General features: G+C 42.9%; 1 protein-coding gene across 11 annotated transcripts in view; it reads left to right on the forward strand.

Annotated features, from left to right (window-relative positions):
* Positions 1-14,993, forward strand: part of PALLD (palladin, cytoskeletal associated protein) — a 415,834-nt gene that overhangs the window by 327,281 nt on the left and 73,560 nt on the right. Inside the window, exon 1 of one of the 11 annotated variants that reach the window (XM_027599258.1) lies at positions 3,981-4,085. The exons of the other annotated variants lie outside the window; for them this stretch is intronic. The gene's annotated coding sequence lies outside the window, so the exon portion shown is untranslated. Of the gene's footprint in view, positions 1-3,980; positions 4,086-14,993 lie in introns of those variants that run through there. 11 annotated transcript variants of the gene reach the window in all.

Raw genomic sequence — 14,993 nt, forward strand, 5'->3', positions numbered from 1 at the left:
AACCGCAGACCTTCTGGTTGTCATGTTCCCTCTCATGTACTATTTTATGTCCATTGGGTTCTAGTCACATTTAACACAAGTACAAACAGTCCCATTTCTTTCCCCCTTATCCTTTCTCCCTGCTCTTAATAAAAAGTTATGTACAAACCAAAAAGCCAGAAAGTTATCTTGGCCAGTGGAATACATTAATTTGTTTTTATGTTGAAACTATGAATTGTCCTTGGAGATTTGCCCTGTACCTCCTCCCCTAATAGTCTGTATTCATGATCACATAATGCACAGTGTTTAGCCTCTTGAGAAGACACACATTTTCATTTTTAAAGATTTCTTCCTTTTGTTAAAATAACTTGGTAGTTGTTAATATGGAGACAAATGCGTGTCCTAGAAAATGCTGCAGTTAATCAGAAAGGGTCCACATTCAAAGTGGTCCAAGATTTTTTTAAAGGGCTCATTTTTAAAATGAATAGAATAAAAAATTGATCTTAAGCATTCTCCCAGAAACATTTTCCCAATAATATTAATTGGAACCAATATCAGATAAAATCTATAATTGCTCTACTATTTTCCTAGTCTCGTTCTTAGAGCTGGCTGAATGGAGTTGGGAACCCTTGCAAAAGTAGTATCTATAAGAAAAGAAATGGTCCATTCAACCAAGATTTTTACCTTTTAAAAATATAGCAAGAGCTACATCAACAAATTTTTAAAAATCATATCAGAGCACCAGAAATGAATGGAAATATTCCCTTATGCTGAATTGATATCAGAACATATTGTACACACTATTGATCACTCTGGGAGAATGTGTAACAAAAGACACCTTATAGAAAATGTGCCAACCCCAAAGCCAAGAGTTAAGAAAATCTCAAGTTTTTGGTAATTCTCATTAAAATATTATTTTAAGCAGAATGCCTGAAGATTTACTAACATTCTTTTACTACTACATGTAAATGAAAGGAATGAAAATACAGAATTTGGCCTTAATTTATAGGTTAGAGAAGCATGACTGAACCATGTAGAGTTGTGGTGGTAGTGTTTTGAATGGACATTTGGTGAGAGGATATTGCTTTGCTAATACTATCCATTTATAAAGTATTGTTCCCTCTGCTGAGCATATCTGAGATAAGTGCTGTGTAGTACCTGTCAGCAGTTATATCTGTAGATCTCTATATAATCTATGATTTGGCTGCACTGCCAAGATCTTGTTTGCTCAGTGAACACCATTTGTTTTTAGTTGTCTTTTGTTGTTCTTTTTAGTTTTTAACCACCTATGTCTCACCTTTTTCACTTGAGAGAAGATGAAAAACATGTAAAGGAATGGCTTGAAGGATTACCTTCACCCATTCCACGTGTCTTCCCAAACAACCAGACTCTTGAGCAAACTATTTCATCTCTAATTAAATTTGTATTTTGGAAGCCAGAGGTCTGTGAGCCAAAGTGTGCCAGAAGTGAAGCTAGAGTCGAGAGTCCTAAAACAAAACACTTTTAAGTCCTAAATGCCAAACACTCCCAGGGAGGCCAGAGGGAATCCCAAGAGTGCAGCCCCTGGTCAAGTAAAAGTCGATTGCATGTTTATTCTCTACCCCTTTCGTCTTCCCTTAAAACCATAGGACTCTTAAGTTTCAGCTAAGGGAGAATGAAGGGAAAAAAAAAACAATCTAAAGAGAAGACTGTTGATCAGAATCCTCAGTGAGTATGAGAGGATGAAGTGTTCTTTTCAGGCTTGGCAGAAATTCCTATCAGTGCTTCTACTGATAATAGTTTTCACAATTCTGGAATTTGCCAAAGTGATAGCTAAAATGTATCCACGCCTCCCACACTTCATGCATAAAAAGTTTAAAAGTTGAAAGCATTAGCATGTTCAGTGTTTTGTACCAGTTCCTTAAATCCTCCTGGATTTGAGCTCGGAGAAAGGAAAACTGATCCACACAAATGCTGCTTACTGGGCTCCTATAGACGGAATAAGGTAGAGATGGCAGATCTAAGGGGTCATGCCTTCTTTGGTGCTGGATGTTTTCTTGCAGATAATCAACCCATCTGTTCCACCCTACAAACCCTCCCACGGTGGGTAAACATGTACGGTGGTAGGAACCCATGCTTATCTAATTCATTCCTTCTGTGTTCATGTTGAGAATGGACTCCGAAATCATAAAATTACAAAATTTAAGAACCAAAAGTTAAAATTCATCAAATTAATCCCATTAGTGTGGAAATAAGAAAACTCTAGAGTTCTACAGTTAAGGGCACAGATTCCTAAATTCTAACTCTCATTTTAGAATTCTGTCTTCACTTCACACTGCAGCCTGCAAGAAAATCCTGTGATACGCCAAGTGATGTCATTGCTGCCGCCCTAATGGCCATTTGACATGGGGATGAGCAAACTAAAAAGTCAAAGGCAAAGTTTAACAGTGAAATACTGAGTTTTTTACCTGCTTATCCTCTCAAAAATTGAAAAGAGGGTAGTGCCTTGTGTTACGCCTAGAAAGATGACTACAGTGTATTATAGGTTTAAAAAAAAGTGGGTTAGAGAATCATATGTAAATGATGATCTAATCTCTGTTTTATTATGTGTTTAAATACACACGCAAAAGTCTGGAAGCAAAGACTGTAGGCTGTTAACAATGTTTATCTCTGGTAGAGTTACAGGGAAACATCCACTTTGGGTTTATTTGAATATTTTATAGACATCATTTTAAACTTACAAATAAAGATATTTCAGAGAGAGAGTATCTGGGTCAGGGCTGTGAACCTAGAAACCCTATCGTTCAGTATTAATGAAGGTAGGGATAAAATTACTAGATAATTTAAACATGTGGTCCACTGGCTATTCAAATCTAGTTGGCATTATTGGCATTTACTTGAAAGGGCCTTGGCACAACAGATGTTCTGTAAATGTTAGGTAACATTCATTCATTGGTTTTATTGACAGTTTATTGTGTGTAAAAGAAATTTGGTCTCAGTGGTCAAGGAGCATACATTCCAGTAGTAACAGGACGGAAATAACCGACACTAACCACAGGATTATGGACTCAAGGATTACACACAGAGGGAAGGTGTCCTTAGCTGAGTTGGTGCAAGGAAAAATTGCTGGTCTGGCCTTAGGGTTAGGCCCACAATAAATCACAAATTTTCATGGGAAATTAATTCAGGAATCAGAACGTCCATTTCCTACTCTAAAACACTCTACGGACATCCCCAGGTAGTAGGTTAAAACAAGTGACTCAGAGCCTCTTTTAGTTTATGGCCAAAGAAAAAGACAAGATAGGGACCACGTTCCTAAAATGTTGCTAAATCAGAATGAGTTACACTTCTTACCCTAAGGGCTCCTAAATTTAGTTACGCATTGATAGGCAGAACAGAGTAAGCTAATTAATGGAAATCTAGAAATCATCCTCTTACTTTAAAAAAGGAGTGTACCGCAGGGTTAGCTGCACTTTCTTATTTAAATGCTGCACATTCTGCATGTACCTGCAAATCCGCAGCACCCCAGTTACATGTAAGCAGACCGCAGGAACTGGACCCTCCCCCACCCCAAGCCTCAGCCCCGCAGTTTCAGGCCTTCAGGGCTGCTACCATTCCACAGCAGGCTTCCATTCCAGGCCCCAAGAATGTTGCCCTGGAGTCGGAGTCATTGAACGTTTCTTTTTAGTCTATAAAGGAAAAACACAATCAAAAACGGGGGAAATCATCCTGCCCCGCAGCCAACATCTCCACAGGCCTAGAAATAAAAAGTTAAATTCTTTCCCACTATCAATTCTTTCTTAAAAGTTCCGAGAAAGCCCGACTCATCATCACTTGCTGCCCCAGGAAGGGTCAGTAGAAAGATGCAAAGGGCGGAGCACCGCACGAAGGAGGGGGCGGGAAGCCTTGGCTAACCTGGGGGCCGCTCGCTGCGGCTCGCGCCACGCCTCCTTTGAGGACTCTTATTTTGAAGCACCACAGACAGAAGCGTTTCAGAGACTCACTGAGTCACGGAGCGGAGCGGCGCGTCTGGGTATATAGCGCCGGTACCTGCTTGTGGCCACAGCCCACTGAGCCCACAGACCTGGGAGTTAGAGAGCGGCGGGGGCGCGGCCCTGAGACCCGAGGTAGGCGCGCGGGAGGTGGCCCCTAGGCTGATGGAAATGTATGAATTAAAGGGAGCGAAGGGTGTGGGGTGGTAGGCGAGCTGGGGGTGGGAGGGCTTTAGAAGAGGATGAGGGGGTGGGGAGCGGGGAGGCCCAACAACTTCTAAATGCAGAGTTTCTAGCGGTGGAGGGTCCTCTCGCAGAGCCCCCTCCCTCCCCTTTGCCAGATCAGAGCAGGAACCGCTGAAAACAGTTCCAGATGGGAATTTTGTTTCATCTTAACAGGGTCGGGACTGGGGATGCTTTGCTGCCATGGATGATCCCTCCCTCTCTTACAAACTTTTCTGACCCCATCCCTCACTTATTCGTGGCCCCACTCACACGGGGATCAAACCTGTTGTGGAAGGGCAGAAAAAACGAGGCTGGCAGAGATTTAAGGGATGAGGGGATGACTTCATTCCCTGGCAGCTGGCAGGGGGTTGGGGGGAAGGGCCCATAGGGTCCATCCATCTGGAGCCAAACCAGGGCACTGCGCCCTTACCTCTCCCCAACCCCATCCTCCTTTCTTTGGACAATTTACCCCACCTTGGCGCCATGCAGAGAAAGTTTGCTTGTCAGTTGGGGGCTTTCCCCCACCAGGGTGCCGTGGTAGGCAGTCGTTAGGCTCATCTTGCAAGGCTTGCTGGTGAAGCGGGGGGAGGGGGGTCCCCGCGGTCCCTCGGCGGTAGCTGCTTTGTTAGGCAGAGCGCGGGGAGCGGGCCCCTGGACGTGGCTGCAGACCTAGCGGCGTGCACCCACCACGGCGGAGCCAACGAGAAAGGATTGTGCAAACGGTCAGGCTGGCCCTCTCTGGTATGCTGTGTGTTCAGAAATCTGGGGCGCAGAGCTGGGGGCTGGACCCTGGAAGAAACGGACCCTACCCTGGGGCTGGGGGCTTCTCCCCTGTGTGCCTTATTTAACATTCGGGGAGGTTCTGTCCCGAATGGTAAGTGGTTCTCCAGAATGGAGAGTTTGGCCACTGGGGTCTGGAGTGAGGCTTGGGACTACTGCATTTGCTGGGGACTGAAGGGGGCGCACAGGCATCTTTCCACCCAGCAGAGCTGGGTCTTGCTCCAGTAGCAGGCCTGGACGAGCGTAGTCCAGTTGCTGGTCTGCAGGCGAAACACCAGGATGGGTGTGCATTCTTTAGACTGGGGAGTCGCTAGAGCCCTGCGCCCGCTGGATCTACAATGTGATTTGCAGTCACAGAGAACTAGTATGAGAAAGGCAGAAGTGGACGGACCCGAGTTTCTGAGGCATGAAATAAAACACACTTCGGTTAACCAGCATTTGCAAAGCTACCGTCACCACCTCTCCCGCCCTTCCCCCATGCTCCAGGCTCAGCATTGGTCTTACCAACTTTGGAAACTGCCAGGTTTTGCCTTTGAGGACACGTTCTTAGTTGTGTTATGAAGGCTCCCGTCACAACTGTATCAACAACGGCCACTGAGGAAAAATTGTCCAGCTAATTGCCCAGGGGTTTTGGTTTGGTTGTTTGCTTATAGAGCTCACAATACAAAGGCATGAGCTTTTTTAACTATATTTTTACATCCTCGGGGAAAGGGGATATTATTTTCAAGATCTGGCAGACTGCTAATTATTGATAAGGGGTTTGTTTCTATTGACTGATAAAAGAGACAGTATGAAGTATATGCACCCTTATGCCTTAGGGTGATTGCCTTATTGTACCTTGAACAATCAATGTATGATGAGTAGGCAAGAGTTATATAATCAACAGATATTTCAACTAATTCCTAAGCTTTATTTTTATTCTATTTTATATAAAATAAGATTTATTGGCTATTTTTCTTTTTTTGTCTTTAGAATAAGGAGTGAGGTGGGTTGCCCAGTGCCCACACCACATCCATTAATAAGAAGCTAGGCAAGTTCAGTAAATAACAAAACATGCCAACATTCTGACCATCTCTTCAGCTGTGTGAAAACTTGATGATCTGAGTGAAGAGCATGGGTAGATGGTTTATAATAACATAGCTTTATTTGGGGGGACTGCTGGAATCCATGAATCTTAATTTTGACAGCTGGAATGGCAAATAAAGTAGCTCGCCTGCTTTAAATGGCGTAATAACTGCATATCCAATCTGTGCCAGGTGAGGACGTTGACTGAGTAAGCAACAGATAGATAAAAGTCCTAGTTAGGGTAGCCCTGGTATGCTTCAGTATGTCTTTGTGGGCTCTAGAGTTTAGGTGACTTTTAAAACTTTTTAAGATAACAGACTGAAAATTGAATGCCGCTTACCACCATTGCACTGTGGTTGATCTCAAATACTTTATAGTATTGTCATCTCTGTAGAAGAGCTGTAGGGTTTGTACTACTTTGACAATAGTTGCTTTTTATCTCCCCAAATACTATTTTCCCTAGACTATAATAATTCTTACACTCTACTATATTTGAAACAACTGTGTAATACTGAAATACAAAGTATTTCCTGGAGATTATCAAGGAGTCCACACTGCTCAAGGTGCTAAAGACATTTCAAGAGGAAGTTATTAATTTGAACAGTTGTTTGATTGTTACTCCCACTTTCCACAGTTTTTTTCACAATCATTGGATACTGTAAAAATGTGTATTAGATGCTATCTTTCTTTATATATTTCAACACAGTTTTGCAGCAAGACATATTGTACTTTTTCAGTATTTATTTCAGAAGATCCAGGTAAACATTGGGTAATCAAAGTTCACTATGCTTCTCAAGTTGCCTACTATGCAGTATCTTGCAAAATAATTCTCTTCAAGGACATGGGGAGTGGGGTAGACAGATACTAAATATACACTTTAAAAATTAAAGATATGTTGAAAGAGCACTAAACTTTTTGAAAGTGTTCCCAACGCATTAAATGTATTGGCTCGTCCAAAAAGTATTCTTTTGAGACACAGAACAAGAAATGGAACTCTACCAGATTTTAAAGAAAGGTGTAGGGAAGATAGGAATCTTCATACAACGATCATACAAACGTAAAATTGAAGCACTCAGTTCTCCCTAGTTCTGTGTCCCAGGTTTTTGGCTCTAGAAAATCCCTGTGAAATTGCACATATTCAAGAGATTTGTTTTGTTTTAACAGAAAGTTTTGTCTCAGATTTTGTCAAAGGATAAAGAATCGGAGGTGGTAGACTAGAAAGGTTTCATCCCAGATTTGATGACTAGAGAGCAGTAGCCCATTCTCCCGGGAAAGGCATGGAGAGAAGATGGAAGTAAGGAAGGCCTCAGGGATAAGGGAGGGAGAAGCATTCTGAAAAAACGAGTGGCCTCGACAGCTCTCTGCCCGACCCTATTGACTACGGAAGGCACAGACTTCTTCCTGAGCAGGAGGTCTTAGCTGTCTTACTGGTTACGTGCGTTAGGGCTAACTGTGATATGGAATATAAGCCGTCCCAGTTAGGCCAGGCTCTCTCACGTGTATATTTGGGATAAGGACTACAAGGAAACAAACTGAAAATGTGGATGGTTAGTTAACGTCTGTCCTCGGTCTCCCGCTGAATGTGCATTGGCCCAACTGCCAAAGCCTCACCACTCTGGTAAGCTAAGATGGTGATTTTCGCAGTTTGGCATGGACTTTTGGAAGGCGTAAAGGCTTATTTGATGGAAGAGATTTTCTCCTGAGGGAGAAGCTGCCATTCGCAGACAAGGTGTGTCAGCCAGAAGAAATGAGCAAATAACCATTTTCTGGTTTCTGTTGGCAGAATGTTGCATTTTTCCCCTATGTAAGTGTTAAAAATAGATTCATAGGAAGAGACCCAAAACCAAGTAAAAAGAACAAGACACTGAAGTTTCACCAATGGGAGGGGAGAGAACTAACTTTTGTTAAATAGCTATCACTAACCAGGCTCTGCTGGATGTGTTGCATTCTTTTACCACACTTTGTTCTCACAAAATTCTCTGAGCTAGACCCAGCACATTTCCCGGTATTCTAGAATTCTAGGATCAGGAATGCCATCCAAATAGAAATGAAGTACCGCTCGACCACCGAACTCTTCAGCTTGCTTCGACTCTTCACGACATTTGTGGTATCTTTGTGAAAGTGTCAACCTTACTGAGAATTAGCAGCCCTCACCTTTCAGATGGGTTGGATTCTGAATGTGGGTGTGTAAATTGGTTGCTGGGAACTCTGAACATACTTTTTCATTGAAATCAGGTCCCACGTTGTGGTTAGGTTCCCAGGACAGCCCAGAAATCATAGCTGAAATATTCTGCTTTATTAATAGTACCATAGAACCCAGCCACTATATATAACATGGTTTTTGTGGGAAAATGCACTCAGAGCTCCAACTTGATTTTTTTAAGGTTTTTAATACCAGTAACAATGGCTAAAAGGACCCCACCTTCTCTTTTTTCCATTTAAACCCTGAAGGGAAAATAAAGGTACAGAGAGGTACATTTCCTTTCATACTCCCCTTATGCTAACAGAGACCCCACCCTGGAACTACAGAGCTATGGAAAGAGGGGATCCCAGCAGTAGCTGGCTTTGTAACAGCAGAGGGGGAAGGGAAAAAAGCAAAAAGGACCTGGGTAGTAATAGGGCAGAAGTGAGGCCCCCACTGGTCAGCTGTGGGATCTGTTTTGGATGGCCAGTCAGTGCAAACTGCCTGTTGCTGATATTACTTCCTTACTAAACATAATTTTTACCATAGAACCTAGATGTAGACATCAGCACTGCCTACTTGGATGTTCATTATTGTTAAAGTCAGGGTTAGGTTTTGAATGAAATCTTTAATAATAGGAGGAAAGCATATTTATAGACCTTTTATTTTTCTTCTTGATGCCAGTCCACTAAATTCCCAAATAAGTACCTGTTAGGGACTAAATAAACTTAGGGTAAACTTGAATGCTCATGTATAATTATTATATTCTAAATAACCATATGATAAATGCCATTTGTTGGGCACTTCATACAGAAAATATGCTAAAATGTTGATTTTTTTTTTTTTAAAGACTTATTTGAGAGAGAGCATGTGCATGCAAGCACAAGCAGGGGGTAGGGGCAGTGGGGGAGGGACAAGCAGACTCCACGGGGGCTCGATCAGGACTCTGGATTCATGACCTGAGCCTAAGGCAGACGCTTAGCCAACTGAACCACCCACGCACCCCTAAAATGTTCAACACACATTGTCATTTGATCCCCACCACAATCCCACGCAGTAAGTACTGTCAGCACCACCATCTTAAAAATGATGAAAGGGAGACTTCAAGAGGATCATGTGCCTGTAGTCACACAGATCAGAAATGGCAGGGCTGGAGCCTCGTTAATTCAGATATTGTTGAGCAAGTGCCCTGGGTACTGGCTAGACTCTGGGAATAAAGCAGTAGACAAATAGGCAAAAATCCCTGCCCCTGTAAAGCTTATATTCCAGTGGTTAGGAGACAAACCATAAACAAAATAAATTGGACATCCAGTGCTTCTGGTGGAGTTATGTGCTATGGGGGAAAATAAAGCCAGGGAGGAGACAAGGAATGCCAGGTGGGAGTTGCAGTTCGGGGAGACAGAAATATGGCAGAAGAGTGGCTCAAAGTCAACAAAATGAGTCCAGGAGTACTTATGTTACTGTTTCTCACAGCAAACCGTTTTATTTTGCAACACCGAATGTTTGAGTATGTGCCATCTTCATCAGTCACTGTAAATACCCCAGCAAGTGACTGGGGAGCGAGCCAAGAGCAATAGATGGAGGCTTTGACCTTGTGTATCCGAAGGCCAGTGGGATCTGATGCACAGGCAGAGCCCCTGGCCTTGGCAGAGCGCGCAGAGACGGCGCCGCAGTTGCGCTAGGAAGGAGGCAGCATCTGCAGGCCCGGACGGAAGGAGTGACAGAAGCGGCAGTGGGAGCTTGTGGCATTCTCTACCGCGCGTGTTTCTATTTTCCTGGTGAAATAGGAAGCACAGTCACCAGCGGAGGGCCAGACGGGGTGGGGGGAGCGTTTGAGGGAAGTGTGAGGACAGAGGAAGGTGTAAAACAGACACCTGGGAGAGGAGGAGACTGAATTTGGCTGGAGAAATGGACACGCAGGGTCTGCCCAAGGTCGAATTCTGACTCAACATCCACAGTTGTTGGACCTCAGAATCCTGCAATCATGAGGAGAAGGGCTGTCTTTTCTCTATCCATCACTTCCATGGACCAGAGCCCTACACTTAGTAGATGGGTGGCTAGCGTTGTTGAGTGGCTGCTATGGTAAACCTCCTATGCACGTATCCAGAAATTTCTGTTAAAATTTCCTATCCTAATCATCACGTTAATCTCACTCTACTCTGAAGTGCTCAGACACTTGCAATTCCTAAAATAACACTTGTATACCAGTTTATTCCTAATTATTTCACTGAGTTAATCTCATCTCTCTAACATTAAGACAGAGTTTTAGACTCTGAAGGAACTCTTAATGGTATGCTTTTTTTTTCTTTTCTTTTTTTTATATTACTCTCTAATGGCTACCTAAATCAAGCCTCATTCCTACCAGATTATGCCTTTCTTGAGGGCAACAGAGATGCCTTCTTCTGTTTTATCACTGGTGAGTGGTTAACACACCACTAGGGCACTCTATAGGTAGTCAGCTGGGAAACAGGAAAACCAATTGCAATGGTTAGAATAACACAGGAAATAGATATTGGTGGTCTGAGCTAAGTTAGTGGTAAAGCAAGTGATTGAAGTAATTGGATCTGGGCATGGTTAGAAGACGGAATTGACTATACTTGGTACTGATGGCAGGTGAAAGGTGAGGGAGCAGGGTGTACCCAGGATTACTCCCAGGCTCCTGCCAGGTGGTGGGTGGATAGGACTGTCATTTAGAGAGGATGGGACAGGGTGGGGGCAGCTCTGAAGGAAGGGCAAGTTTGGTTTTGAACATATCACGCTGTGGAGGTATCCAGGAGGCAATGAGATACCCAGATCTGACATTCTGGGAGATCACAGTGGGGACAGTGATTAATTAAAGCCTTGGAAGAAGATGACTTTGCTCCAAAAGAGTGTGGAAAGTGAGAAACTTTGACTCTCATTATTTGAAGGTGGAGTAAAGATCCTGTCATCTGACAAAGCTGTAGCCTACAGAATCTGCCCAGTAACAGATTATCGAAGTAAAGCATATCCTGGTAAAACCACAAATGAACTAATTCAACACTAGAGTTGGAAAACTATATGGAAAACTATAGTTTTTCTTGGTAAAGTCTCATTTCCTACTTGCCTTCATAACTATAAATGGATGCATTTATATGGAAGGTGATATGTGGATTTTTTTTAAACTCTATTTTAGGCACTTATTAATAAACAAAGTGAATCCACTTGTGCTCCATACTTTTCTTACATATGACTTCATTGTTCTGTATCACAGAATGTTGGAGCACATAGTGTCCACATCAGCAACCGCAGATCCATCCAGGCAAGTGACTATGGATACCCAGGGACGGTAGATAAGGAGCTGGACCTCTCCTCTCCAAGGGGAAGCTTTTATTTGCAAGAGAGAGTGGCCCATAAGAACTTGCAGATCTCTTTGAAAGGCAGAGAAATGATCTAGGGATAAGATGGCTGTTGTCCAAGTCCAGGCATTGCTTGGCCCTTCTCCGTGGACAACCGACAGGAGTTGTCAGTTTGCAAACACACAGAATCATACTGCTTAATGTCAGTGCCTCTTCTACTTTTCCAGAACTCATCAACAAGGTTGTAGATGCTCCGTGAGACCACCAGGTGGGCGAAGCTGCCAGACCTTTTCTCAGGTTGACTTCCTTGCTGCAGGGGACAAATGAACGCTAAAATCTGGCAGGTGCACTTGAGGAAGTTCCTTGGAATTCTTTTATATTGAGTGATTTAGAAAAGCCTAAATCCAGGCCCATCACAAGCATATCAAGGTTGAGACTTCTGAAATCCATGGCCATCTCTAAGGGCCAAGTTCTCATTCATTTAAAAATACCAGGACTTTTGCTTCATCCCAGTAGCGGAGCTAGGGAGGGCAGGTGTCCTTGCTTCCACTCTACAGGTTAAAAAGTATAAAGTGTATAATTGGTTGACTTTCCGAATTTGCATCTATAGCAGGACTTGCATCTCCTGCCTCCCAGCTCTGTTTTTCTTTTCAGCACACCAAGCATCCCGAGACGCAGGGTGATATTACCACTAGAAAATGTGCACTGTGGGCAACTGCAGAATTTTCCGAAAGCTTAAGCACAGATGGCAAATCTGGCAAAGTCAAATTAAGAACACTGATTACAAGTTCAGGAGGAAAGTTTTTAAGGGGAAATGCGAAATGTTTAAAATCCTAAAGCCCAGTTGACTTGGGAAAGGAATCCTGATGGAGGAATCCGGTTGGTTACCAAGGGAACCACACAATGGCGCTTTTTGCAGCTTGGCCACCTGCCCTGGCCGGCAGCTGAGGAGAAAAAGTAACAGTGGTGTTGAGTAGACAGCTCAGCCATTGGCTGGCAGTCAGCGTGTACCGGGCACTCTGGCCTCTGGCGCTGTAATGTCAGGACCTCCCGGGCAGGTTCTGTGACCTCTACACCTGTGCTTAGAGCTCGGCCTACCTTGTGTTTATGCTTTGGTTTTGTCTACTTATTAAGCCAAATGCAAATCTGATCATGAAACTGAAGGTGTATCAAATTGGACTTGTAAATATCTGCTCGATGTTACTGTGGCTACAGTTCGTTTTACTGTAATGCTCTACTTACATCTACAATTAGGTCGTATTTCCGAATTATATTGATAATGATTTCGTAGTCTAGTATAACAATGATTGGTTTACTGTGTTTTAAGTAAGCACAATAAGTAGCATTCACAGAAGTAATACAGTACATTTAGAATACAGTCATTTAGAAGAATTAGCAAAGAATATGATGAAGACTGAATATCTTGAAACAAAGTTTGCTGGGACAGTTGGCTCTGCTCTGAAACTTGAGTATAACTCTCTCTTTTACATAATGGCTTTTATGGATTCTCTTCTGACTTTGAGCTAATCAGCTCATCCTTTCATCACTGCTTTAGGTCTGGCTTCAAATACCATATCCCTTCTGCAACTTTCATTAAAAAAAAAAAACCACTTTTGTTGGCAAGAGGCGTTCAACTAAAATTATGAAACAAAAATTTGGCATTCTAGCTCTCGGCAGTCGGATTAAAGGTTAAAGTATTATGAAACCACAGGATCTGACTGACCCTGTGGGTCATGTTCTGGCAAGGGTAACATACACCTGGTGTTCTCCTTGACCACCCAGAGATCTGCGTGTTACCTTAATGGCGTAGTGAGGTTTAGAAATGTGTCCGTGACTTGCAGGCCTACTGCCTTCATGCCGCCACCTTTTATTTTCTGAACTAGCTGAGGAAATGGCTGTCATCCCAAGTCTGTCTTCCCATGTGCTGATAGTTCTCAGTCAGGCTCTTCACAGCCAGCTGCCTTTTGCCAAACAACTCCTGTTGCCCCTGGTCATCTAGAGACTAGATGAGATGAGCTTCAGTATCCTCAGCTTTACCGTCCCCATGCCATGTAAGGAGAGAAACGAAAGGCATTCCTGTCCAACTCTGCCTCTTTCCTCTTTGTTTTCTCCTCATGATCTCATAGAGTGTCTGGTTAAAACACTTAAGTTGGTGGCTTTGTGGGATATGATTCCCTAGTCTTGGAGAAGGAGAAAGATGTACCTCAGACGTCAGTAAATGCCACATTCTAGTTCAAATCATAAGCCTGAGTGTGATCAGTAAAACCATATTAGATGTCAGAGCTTCACAAAAATCACAAGTGCCGATTACCCAAAAAAGAATGATAGAGGTGTTGAAGCAAATGTGTGGTGGTGTATATATCATAGTATTCAAAGACCAGGGAAATCTATAACATCATCTGACCTCGCTCTAGCTTCTAAGCATGACTACTGTGGCTTTGCCAGAAAGGAATTCAAAAGGCAGTAAGGTTTACCATTAGTGGGCCACGTAGCATAAATAAAAGACTTCCTTGCAAAGTTTTTGGCATTTTCTATGCTAATTTATATTTCAGGACATAATAAAACCCTTTGGGTATACTGTAATTTGGGAAACAGAGGAGAATTAATGAGTTCAACCCCTGAGCTAGGGTAACAGAAAGTTTAGCTTAGAAAAATCACAGGTTCCACCTGGTCAGTTTCTCCTCTGTTTAGCTCAAGTTAGAGAAAAGTTTACATAGTTTAAAAAAGAGCATTTTTAAAGTTTACATTTGCTTTTCAGCGATCTCAGTTCTTAGACCTCGGGATAAACAAATTTAATATAGTACTTATGTGCTGTGTGAGTTACGTTGACCTAAGGCTGCAGTCATGGCCCATTATTCTCGGTAATAATGATGCTATAATCAGAAAATCTTCCTATTGTATAATGGTTTTGAAGTGTACATTAGTAAATGCTTTTGCTATTTTAATAGGTAGGTTCATCACATGAATTAGAGGTCTTTCCATATTAGGCTTTTGGAGACACAGCCATCCGGAGGATCGTATGAGGTCTTGGAGAAAAATGGAGACCAAGTGAACGCAGAGGCTTCTGTGGGGCAGAGTAAAGAATTCAGTCAAATGATGTCATCCGAGAGAAGCAAGCCCGTGCCCGAAAAACTGGCAGCAGCTTACCCATACCAAGCCACCTGAGACATTTCCTGGGCTGGAAACAATGTTACGGAAATTGAACTTCCTTGCCAGATTTACCACACCTTGCCAAAGCCTGGGTACCTCTCATATTGCCTCAAGAATAATTGCAGCTTTATAAAAGCACCTTTACCAGGCACTTCCGTGAAAGTGAGGAAGGCGTCAGTAATGCTTGTATTTTAGCCGACGAGAGAAGGAGAGTGTAGGTGCTTCCTCTGCCCAGTAAAACAGACTTTTCTAATGTGCTTTTGCTGTGAATTATTACCCATGAGGAAAGTCGTGTATCTGGCTGTGTGAATCAAAAAGCTTTGG

Source organism: Zalophus californianus, chromosome 2 (genome assembly GCF_009762305.2).
Source record: "Zalophus californianus isolate mZalCal1 chromosome 2, mZalCal1.pri.v2, whole genome shotgun sequence".
NCBI classification, from domain to species: Eukaryota; Metazoa; Chordata; class Mammalia; order Carnivora; family Otariidae; genus Zalophus; species Zalophus californianus.